Here is an 11,239-nt window from a genome sequence, read left to right on the forward strand (position 1 = left end):
CAGGAGGCGGCTGATCGATGTTTCTCTCTCATCGATGTTTCTGACTCTCTATCCCTCTCCCTTCCTCTCTGTAAAAAAATCAATAAAATATATTTTAAAAAATAAAAATAAAACCCTTTTAAACACCTTCTAGGAAAACCATCTCCATCGTCAGCGTGATTATCAGGCGTCTGTGCTCCGAAAAACTGGAACTAGTTTTAACCACCTGGTAAGGGCCCGGTTCCCAAAGCCATGGAATTGGCTTACAGAACAGGGTGGTCGTAGGCCTGCTTCCGCCCTACAGGCATTTTCATGGGTGGCTGTGCCCGCAATGAGACTCTGATTTTGACCGTCTGTTCCTGTCCTTCTTGCCTTGCCCTATCGTCACCGTGGAGACAGAAGCTTGCCTTTCTCTTGCACATGCGCCTCGTCATATGCCCACATGTGGGACCTCAAGGAGAACAATTGCTCTCGGGCAATGCCCTTGGGGGTGCCGTGTGGCCCACAGCGCGGGGGGTGGGGGGGGAGGAACCCCAGGATGAACTCCAGGCTTCCCGGGATCTGGTCCTGCCTTTGCCACTGACCTCTCACCAGTTAGAGGACGAGTTCCATTTCTTTGGACTTTTCACTTCTTCCACCTCCCGAGGACCTGACGTTGTGAAAACCTCCATTGTGCCTTTTCTCTGCCATCTCAAGATCCTCCCACTTCTTTCCAGCTTTGATCTCCACAGACCGAGGCGTTGTCGCCCTCAGCAAAATCAACAGCAAGGCCATAAATGAGTGGTTCTCACCCACGCCCAGGACAGGACGTTTCTGCACAGACACGGAAGGAGACACGTGCAGCGCGCGCGTGGCAGGCCCGTCCCGGGTCCATGTGAGTGTCTCCAGGGAGACGGACAATCTCCTACCTTCTCCCACGGGAGCAGTTCAGTGAGTGGTCTTTTCATTCATTCAAACCGGTTAAAGAGCCCTAACTGGTTTGGCTCGGTGGATAGAGCGTCGGCCTGCGGACTGAAAGGTCCCAGGTTCGATTCCGGTCAAGGGCATGGACCTTGGTTGCGGGCACATCCCCAGTGGGGGGTGTGCAGGAGGCAGCTGATCGATGTTTCTCTCTCATCAATGTTTCTAACTCTCTATCCTTCTCCCTTCCTCTCTGTAAAAAAAAAAAAAAAAAAAAAAAAAATCAATAAAATATATTTAAAAACAAAACAAAACATAAAACGGTAAAAGAGCCCTAGCACAAACCTCAGCTGCAGGTTCCCCGTCCCTGCCCGGGTGTGTGCAGGAGGCAACCAATCGATGTGTCTCTCTCAGATCCCTGTTTCTCTCTGCCTCTTCCTCTCCCTTCCAGTCTGTCTATAAATCAATGGAAAGATATACCCTCAGGTGGGAATTAGCCAAACAAAAAAAGAAAGAAAAGAAAAGAAAGGGGAGGGGGAGATTCCCATAGCACAAAACAGAGAAAACGGTGGAGTGGATGGGAGTGAGCGTTTGCCATGCGACTCGTTGGTTGTATTATGCAACCTCTGTAGGAATCTCAGTGCCTGGAGCCCTTGCCCTTCGAGAACGTACTCTGCCGCTCACAGAGGGCCCAATGGAGATAATCGTGTTCCCTCTCGGATGTGCCCTCCCTGAAACTTCCCAAGCTCATTCGTCTCCCCCGGGGAGACAGAGTTATCTCGGATTGTGGCAATAACAATTAACTTCTTAACAATTAACCTCGCCACCGTTTAAACAGGATCGCGATACCGTCAACTGACAAAGACATGTCAGTCCCCCGGGCGCTTAGGAACTGGGGGACCTTGACCCCCCGACGCCCCACGTGGGGCACAGATTCTGCCGACCGAATGATCAGATGCGTAACAGACGTTGGAAAGCTATCGCCCTGCGTGTGACTGCTGGGGAGCGGGGCGGAGAGGGTGAGTCATCGGACAAGAAGCCGGGCGTGGACACGACCGTTAGCAACGGCTCCTTTTCGTATTTTCTAAATCACCAAGTGAATATAGGCTCATGGTCAGACTATGGAAAGCCCGGCCTGTGTGGCTCAGCGGTTGAGCGTCGACCTAGGAACCAGGAGGTCTCGGTTCGATTCCCGGTCGGGGCACAGGCCCGGGTTGTGGGCTCGATCCCCAGGGTGGGGCGTGCAGGAGGCAGCCGATCCATGATTCTCTCTCATCATGGATGTTTCTCTCTCCCTTCCTCTCTGAAATCAATACAAATATATTTAAGAGAGAGAGAGACAGAGAGAAAGAGAGAGAGAGAGAGAGAGAGAGAGAGAGAGAGAGAGAGAGAACTTGTCAGTTGTAACTCTAACAGGCATTTATCTAAATCCAAACACTACGATCTGTTCTTGAGAGCCGCGAGCGCCGCGTGGCTGTCCTCCTGCTCTCACAGCTGGTTTCCATGAAGCCCTTTCGTCCTCACCTCTACTCTCCTCTCAAGGAAACCCGCGCCTCTGAGTGGCTCGCGGACGCACTTGTGCCTTCGATGAATCAGCGGCCCGGGCTGGGTGCCAAGTTCGCGTTTGCAAACGGCCTCGTTGCATCTGCTGGGCTACATCAGGGCCTGCGGGGCGGCCAGCCGCGTGCACACGCGTGTCCTCGCTGCGCCCTGGGAGACAGCGACGGGCTGCCCGGGGTCGCTCTCCCATCACTGTCACTACGTTCTCGGTCCCCCAAACGCGGCCGCTGGTCGGGATTTCTGTCTCGAGAGGAAGTCGTTGAGTGGGTTCTTGGTCATGGGGATGCATGCGCTTCTACGTCGAATATGGTAAAAGGGGAGAAGGCACTGATTGGGTCATAGCGTGACCAGTGCCTGGCGGGGGGCGGGGGGTTGGGGGGATGATGGGGAGAGCGAGGATTGTCCTGCGTCTTCTTCCCCGGGCTGTGGACCTACGTTTAGTCTGCTACCTCCTCTTCCCACCCCCCCCCAAAAAAAAACTGTGATTTTTATGAATTACTGTTTAGGTCACAACCATATTGCTCCTTTGCAGAGATTTTTATAGCCTCTATGCGGTCCTCGGTGTGTGTGTGTGTGTGTGTGTGTGTGTGTGTTCAAATATATATTTTTTATTGATCTCAGAGAGGAAGGGAGAGGGACAGAGAGATAGAAACATCCATGATGAGAGAGAATCACGGATCAGCTGCCTCCTGCACGCCCCACACGACTGGGGATCGAGCCCGCCACCCGGGCATGTGCCCTTGACCGGAATCGAACTCGGGACCCCTCCAGCTGGCAGCTATCCACACAGGACGGGTGGGTCTTACAAATACAGTGTTGAGCAAAAGAACCCAAACCCAGAAGCTATGTCATCTCATTTATTGCCTTACAGAAAAAACAATCGGCAAAGCGAGTCTGCGGGACTAGAGAGTGGTCGTCCATGGAGGGTGGGGCGGGGGGGGGGCGGAGGTGGCATGAAGGCTGACAGCTAGGGCCCGGGTACTGTTCTGCTTCTGGTCCCGGGAGGTGGTCACGTGAGCCTGTGCACTTGCAGTGAGGTAGGTCCCTGCATGTGGTGTAGGCTTCTGCCAACAGGATGCACTACAAGAAGTTTGAGAAAGGAAGTAACCTGTCCCGGCCGGCGTGGCTCCGTCGGTTGAGCGTCGTCCTGTGAACCGAAAGGTCACCGTTCGATCCCCAGTCAGGGCACCTAGCCAGGCTGTGGGTTCGGGCCCTAGTTAGGGTGCATACTCTTTCTATTTAAATAAAGGGGGTAGGGGATAACCAAAAACGAGAAAGAAAAAATGAGCATGGTTAGTCACATAAATGATTTCATTGAGTTTCCTGACAACAGCCCACGGAGGACGCATGTGGGGGGCTGGGCCTGGGCCCGCCCCCAGAGGTGCACTTGGGTCCCTGCGCTTGCTCCGGAGTTGAGAAGGGTCCGGCCCACTCGTCTCCTGAAGCAGGTCCATCTGAACCTGTATCTAACCCTAACCGGGTTCGTTCAGTAGGCAGAGCTCTGGCCTGCGGACTGAAGGGTCCCAGGTTCGATTCCAGTCAAGAGCATGTACCTTGGTTGCAGGCACATCCCCAGTAGGGAGTGTGCAGGAGGCAGCTGATCGATGTTTCTCACTCTCTATCCCTCTCCCTTCCTCTCTGTAAAAAATCAATAAAATATATATTCTTAAAAATAATCTGTATCTAGCCGAAACCAGTTTGGCTCAGTGGATAGAGCGTCAGCTTGCGGACTGAAAGGTCCCAGGTTCGATTCCGGTCAAGGGCATGTACCTGGGTTGCGGGCACATCCCCAGTAAGAGATGTGCAGGAGGCAGCTGATTGATGTTTCTCTCTCATCGATGTTTCTAACTCTCTCTCTCCCTTCCTCTCTGTAAAAAATCAATAAAATATATATATTTTTTAAAAAGAACCTGTATCTAAATGCATTCTCTCCCCAGCTGATTCCAGCTCAGGGCACATGCCCAGGTGGCAGGCTCCATCCCCAGCAGGAGGCAGCCAGTCGATGTTCCTCTCTTGTCCATGTGTCTATCTCACTATCCCTTTCACTTCCTCTCTCTCTCAAATCAATAAAAACATATTTCTAAAAATAAATAAATACAATAAAAACGCCTACCCGTGCCGGCACCAGCTGCTATGAGGAAGCCGGGGACCGTGCCGATCGGGGTCCCAGGGCACAGAAGGCCCCCGAGAGTCTCGCTGTGGGAATGTGGGGAGAATTGTCAGTTTCGGTTCCGTATGCTTTTCACTCCATGACGTTGCAGGCCTCCTGAGCCGTGGTTTTCCCTGGAGTGGGGAGCCCTGCATGTCCTCAAACTTGGGTGGCGTTGGGCACCCCAGCGAGGTCGTGAAATGCAGATTCCTTGGTTCCCCTTCCAAGGAGTCTAGACTCAGGAAGCCTGGGGCGTGGCCCGGGAATCTGCATCCCGCCCCCCCCAAACACACACACAAGGAAAGCCTGGTGCCTGGTTCTGTGGTCCTCACTGGGGGACATTCTACCCCGAGTGAACTCTGGGAAAATCACTTACCAGATTAAGGGACGTGATTCGTTCAAAACACCTCCTCCCACCCCTGTGGGTGGAGATGCAGGGGGCAGACGGGTGCAGGAGTGTGTGTGTGGTCCCCACGGGGTGGCTCACTTTCAGGAGCTAGCCCAGTGATGGCGAACCTTTTGAGCTCGGCGTGCCAGCATTTTGAAAAACCCTAACTTCACTCTGGTGCCGTGTCACATAAAGAAATTTTTTTAGTATTTGCAACCATAGTAAAACAAAGACTTATATTTTTTATATTTATTTTATATATTTAAATGCCATTTAACACAGAAAAATCGACCAAAAAAATGAGTTCGCCTGTCACCTCTGACACGCGTGTCATAGGTTCGCCATCACTGAGCTAGACACACAGTAGGAGCCCCAGGGACATGGGACCAGGCGAGTTGGGTGAATAGGAAATGGCCAGAAAGAAGCGCGCCTGTTGACACGGTTGCATGGGTGTGTCGAGCGCGAGCGGAGGGGCCAAGACACAGCAGATACTCAACGAATGGCACGGAGACCGCGCTGGTGTCTGGAGTCCTGGGAAGAGGGGCCAGGGCGGAAGAAGGGGTTGCCGGATGCCAGACCCCCATCCGGGGCCCTGTGTCCCCTTCGCGTGGCCAGGGCCCTGCCTTCGGTGGGGCTCCCAAGCGTCTCCTTCATTGGGAAACGCCGTGGTCAGCAGCCAGGTGGAACTGGGCTACGATCAGAGGCCGTATTTTCAAAGTGGGGGTTGTGGAGGGGGCAGGGGGAGGCTGTCAACATTGACCAGATCGGCGGTTCTCAACCTGTGGGTCGCGACCCCTTTCACAGGGGTCGCCTCAGACCATCCTGCAGATCAGCTATTTCCATGACGACTCATCACAGGAGCCACATGACAGCGATGAAGGAGCCACGAGAATAATTGTATGGTTGGGTCACAGCACGAGGAAGTGTATTTGAAGGGCCAGAAGGTTGAGAACCACTGGACCAGAGGGACCTGTGCAAAAGCCAGCTCCTCTGGGGGCCCCCGGAGAATGAAGCCAAAATAATCACCAAGTTCAAGTCCAACCACAAAGGACAAAGGCTCCTTGTGTTTCCGAAGTCTGCCTTCTCTCGGGCGGAAAGCAACCCCATCAGATGGGCTCCTTTTCTCTTTAAGAATGTCAGCTCTCCAGGGACACGGCCCTGCCAGGGACACGGCCCGGCCGGGTGAGCTGTGAGCCGCGCCCCGGGGCCCTGCCGATGCGGGGGGACGAAAGCGCCCAAGCAGACGGGGTGACATAGAGCGAGAACCCCCGTGAGAACCGCCCTGTAGTGGCAGGTGTGCGTCTGGGCTGCGATTCAAGCGGTAGAGACGGGAAGGAGGGGGGTTCAGCATGTTTGATGGCGTTATCCTCCCTCGGCCCTCCTGCTGCTCACTCCCTCTGCTCGGGGGGACCTGGCTGTGTGTGTCTACTGGCTGCGTGTGACGGATGGCGGCGTGGGTCGTGTTCTAGGCGTGGGCACAGCTCAGCCAACAATTGCCTAAAGACCCAAGGCCCGTCCGTCAGAGAAAGACGCGTATCCCAGGATCTCGCTCACATGTGGAATCTAAGGAACAAAATAAACGGATGGACGGAGTGGATGCAGAGACGTGGAGGCAGGGAACCGAGTGGGAACCTCTGAGGGAGGGCGGGGAGGGCGGGTGGGTGGGAGGTCATCAACCAGAGACCTTGCGTGCAGGTATGCATGGCCCACGGGCACAGACAAGGGGGTGCTGAAGGCCTGGGACAGGGGGCAGGGCGGGCTGGAGGGGGCCAATGGGGGGGAAAGGGGACATATGTAACACTTTCAACAATAAAGATGAAGGAAAAAAAAAGATCCAATGACTGTGGCCCTGGCTGGGTAGCTCAGTTGGTTAGAGCATCATCCTGATACGCTAAGTCCATGTTTCTCTCTCTCTCTCTCTTTCTCTTCCCTCCTTTCTCTCTCTAAAATCAATCAATTAAAAAATAAAAATAAATAAAAAGATTCGATGTCTCCGGAAGAGGAAAACGAGAGGACGATTAGTAACCCTGAACCCAGCCTGTGCTTCCAAGAAAGAAGACACTCCTCCCAGAGACAAGGAGAGCTCTGATCCCACCCCCCCCCCCGCTCCCAGAATTCCTTGGGGGTTTGTGCCTGTGTGTGTAGCTACAGAGACGTTGGGGGGATCCCCTCCGTAGGAATGATGATGTATTGCCATTCATTTCAGAGCTCAAAAGGTCAACGAATGAGCGTTCGGCACGGCGGACTTTCGACCGTCCCGGAGCCCGGATGAGTCACTGCGGACAAGAACTCAGAAATGCTCCCAAGTTCAGGGCCCCTTGGAAGATCTAATTCCTAAGAGGTGAGGTAGCTCGCCCCATCCTGGCCCGTAGAGAAGGGTGGGGGTGGAGGAGAGGAAAGCATTGCATTTCCTCCCATTCCTTTCCCCCCCTAAGGGGAGGGAGGTGCATGAAGGTCAGCTCGCATGTCTGTACCCCTGCCTGTCCCCTCATATCCCCCCCTCCACTCCCCCCTCTCCCCACAGAGCTGTCTCCTCCCTTCCTGTGCACTGTTCCCTCGACTTACAAATCCACCGCCACTTCCCGGGGCGCCCACTGGTGTGCTTAGCGGGGAGTGTGGATGTGGGAAGGGGTCTCGCCGAACACTGGGGTAAGTGAGCAAGGGGGACTGGCCGGAAGACACCCCGGGAAGGATCCCACACGGACGTGGCATTGAAGCCGAGTTCTGAAAGGTGAGCTAGAATGTGCAGGTGGGAAAGGGTGTCCTACGTAGGAGCTCAGGGTTTATTTTGGCGGCAACGGGAGCCCGTCGATGGTTTAGGGCAGATCTGAACGTTGGGGGCCATGTGGGGAGCGAGGGATGTGGGGAGAGGCTGTAGATTCTGAGTTCCCTTGGGACGTCTTCAGGCCAGAGGTCACAGGGACAGAGCAAAAGCACTGAGGTGGCTGCCCGGCCGGCGTGGCTCAGTGGTTAGGCATCGGCCTATGAACCAGGAGGTCGAGGTTCGATTCCCAGTCAGGGCACGTGCCCGGGTTGTGGGGCTCCATCCCCAGTGTGGGGCATGGGGCGTGCAGGAGGCAGCCGATCCATGATTCTCTCTCATCATGTGATGTTTCTCTCTCTCTCTCTCTCTCTCTCTCTCTCTCTCTCTCTCTCTCTCTCTCTTTCTCTCTCTCCTTCTCCCGCTCCCTTCCTCTCTGAAATCAATAAAAAAAAGGAAAAGAAAGGAAATGGTGTTCACCCTCCAAGAATCCACGTGTTGGGGAGACAGACGGACAATAGCTCAGGAATTGAAATACAGCCAGCCAAGGATGGCCAGTGATGACCATAATGATCCGATGACTTAGTCATGACAACCCAGGTGATCAATGCTGGAGCTATGGGACCGTAAGCCAGGGGACTAAAGACGGGGGAGGGGAGGTACGGTGCGTCTGTGTTGGTTGCAGCCTGAGACCAGGTTAGGGCCTCGAATATTCTAGTCCATCCAATCCTCAGCTTCGTCCTCGTTCAGTCAGTACCATTCTGTTACCTCGTTACTCTCTGGGGTGAGGTCACTTAAAAATACTTTTGCTGCCCTGACCGGTTTGGCTCAGTGGATAGAGCGTCGGCCTGCAGACTCAAGGGTCCCAGGTTCGATTCCGGTCAAGGGCATGCACCTTGGTTGCGGGCACATCCCCAGTGGGGGGTGTGCAGGAGGCAGCTGATCAATGTTTCTCTCTCATCGGTTTCTAACTCTCTATCCCTCTCCCTTCCTCTCTGTAAAAAATCAATAAAATATATTAAAAAATGCTAAGTGAGCATTTTGTTGCCAGTGAACGTTTTTCGTTGTTTTTTTATTCTTTGTTAATCCTCACCTGAGTGTATTTTTTTCCCATTGATTTTTAGAGAGCGTGGAAGGGAGAGGAAGAGAGAGAGAAAGAGAGAGAGACATCGATGTGAGAGAGACACATCCATGGATCGCCTCCCTCCCGGATGCGGCCCGATTGGGGATCGAGCCCACAACCTGGGCACGTGCCCTGGGCCAGAATCAAACGCGGGACTCCTTGGTCCATGGGCCAGCACTCTAACCACTGAGCACACCTTTTAAAACTGCTGTTACTTTTGTCGAGTTTCCTCATCTTAGGTCTCCTATTTCTTTAAATGTGCTGGCCCACGGACATGACAGAGATGGGCGTTTCAGGCCACAGTTGGTTCAGATCCCAAAGTCCACCCCAGAGTGGACATAGCGGGGCGGGCTTGCCTCCGTGCTCGGCCGGGACGGCTCTGCAGGCCCTTTGCACCCGTGTTCTGGGATCTTTCTGGATGAAGGACATCACTTACTCGTTCTCTCTCATCTTTAAACAAAGGCATTGAGCAAGGCTCCCTCCCATTGACCCGCGCTGCCTGGAACTTAACAGCCCGTTTCCGGCAGGAGCCTGCTGGGGAGTGTCACTGCTCACGACTGGAGCTGTAAACATCTGATCGCAGGCCAGATAGGAGCTGGTCACAAAACCCAGACCCGGCCCTGCCCTGCAAGGGGAGGGACTCTGTCCCCGGCAGCCCCCTCTGGGGTGAGGGTGGGGGGGTGAGGGTTCTTAGAGGCAGTGTTCCATCCGAGTCTGAAGCTTTCTTTCCACTTGGGTAGCGGGGATGTTTGATGGCCCTATGCAAGGATGTTACATCCTTTTGGTCACTGTTCTAATCTCCGATGCTTCAATACCAGGCCTCGCAGTCGAGAGAGCCGATTGCCTTGAAATAAATCTCTTTCTAAAAATACGTACGTGGAGCCCTAGTCGGTTTGGCTCAGTGGATAGAGCATCAGCCTGCAGACTGAAGGATCCTGGGTTCGATTCCCGGTCAGGACACAAAATGACAGTGATGAAGTAGCAACGAAAACAATTTTATGGTTGGGGGTCACCACAACATGAGGAACCGTATGAAAGGGTCGCGGCATGAGGAAGGTTGAGAACCACTGTTAGTGCGTTCACACTTCGAATCACAGCGTCTTCCTGGTGGGTCGGCCTTTTCCTCGTTCTGTCACGTCCCTCTCTGTCTCCGCTCATCTCGTTTGCTCTGTGGCCTGCTTTGCCTGATATCAGCATAGCCTCCGACCGGCCAGCTCCGGGTTCGGGGCCACTGTGGCCAGACGCTGCTCGACCAGTGTGACTCCAGGACACCGTCCTGGTCTGTTCGGTGGCTCCTCCGTGGCAGCCCGAGAGCTCAGCGTGGAGTTGACCTCCTCCTCCATCCGCAGGAACCGTGGCCGGGTGAGCGGCAGGCCACGGCCCCTCCCGGCCCCTCCCCGCCTGCCTCGCTCTCAGGTTCAGGGAGGAGGTTCGGAATCTTGGCAGATGATGGAGAAGAAGTCGCCAAGCCCACAGCTCTCCGAATAAAAATAATGTGTTATTTGGGGAACCTCGGTGAGCCTGTTCCAAAGCCAGCGCCCGAGCGGGCCCCACCAACGCGCCGCCCGCCTCCTGGCGCTGGGGACGCAGTAATGGGGTTGCTCTTGGAAGGCCTCGGGGATCGTTCCGCGGAAGGTAAACATTCCCACCTCAGCCCAGGCCGGCAAAGAGCCTGAGAATCATCATCATCATCATCCGGTCCTTCAATCCCTTCCAGCACGCGAGGACCACACACGAGCAGCTCTCAGCAGTCTCCCTGGCTAAACATTGTTCCACCCTGTGCTCCCTTAGCCAGGATTAGTCCTGGCGCCCGAATAGAAAAGTCCCAGGACCCCCGTCGGCTGGATCGCCTGTTCAAACATTGCTGTATTTTCTTGCGTTGCGCCAGCTCGGGGAGCCGGGGAGGGGACGGTTGTAAGCATGTTGCTTCTCGGCCGGCCTGTCTCAGAACACGGCGGCCCAGGGCGGGCGAGAGGCAGTGGCCTTGACCCCGAGGCCGGTGAGGGTGGGAGAAAGTGAGAGAAGCTGCCTGGCCACCGGAGGGCCCACTCCACTGGCAGGCGCCTGTGCTGGCGGCCCTGGCCTGGGCACCCGTGTACGCCAGGGGAGAGGCATTCCTGTGCCATGGAAAGCGATCGGAAGCCAGCGGGGAGGGCTTTGGGGAGAAGAGTCCGGGCTATTTCACAAATGCCATGGACTACGGGCCACGTGGTTAGTCTGAATGCTCAATGCCGGGCTCCAGCCCCGAGAGCTGGCGCTTCGGCCCGCCAGCAGCTACTACTGCCTTTGTTTCCTTTGCTTTTTATTTATTTTTAAAATATATTTTAAACATATTTTTATTGATTTCAGAGAGGAAAGGAGAGGGAGAGAGAGAGAAAC

Source organism: Myotis daubentonii, chromosome 20 (genome assembly GCF_963259705.1).
Source record: "Myotis daubentonii chromosome 20, mMyoDau2.1, whole genome shotgun sequence".
Lineage (NCBI taxonomy): Eukaryota > Metazoa > Chordata > Mammalia > Chiroptera > Vespertilionidae > Myotis > Myotis daubentonii.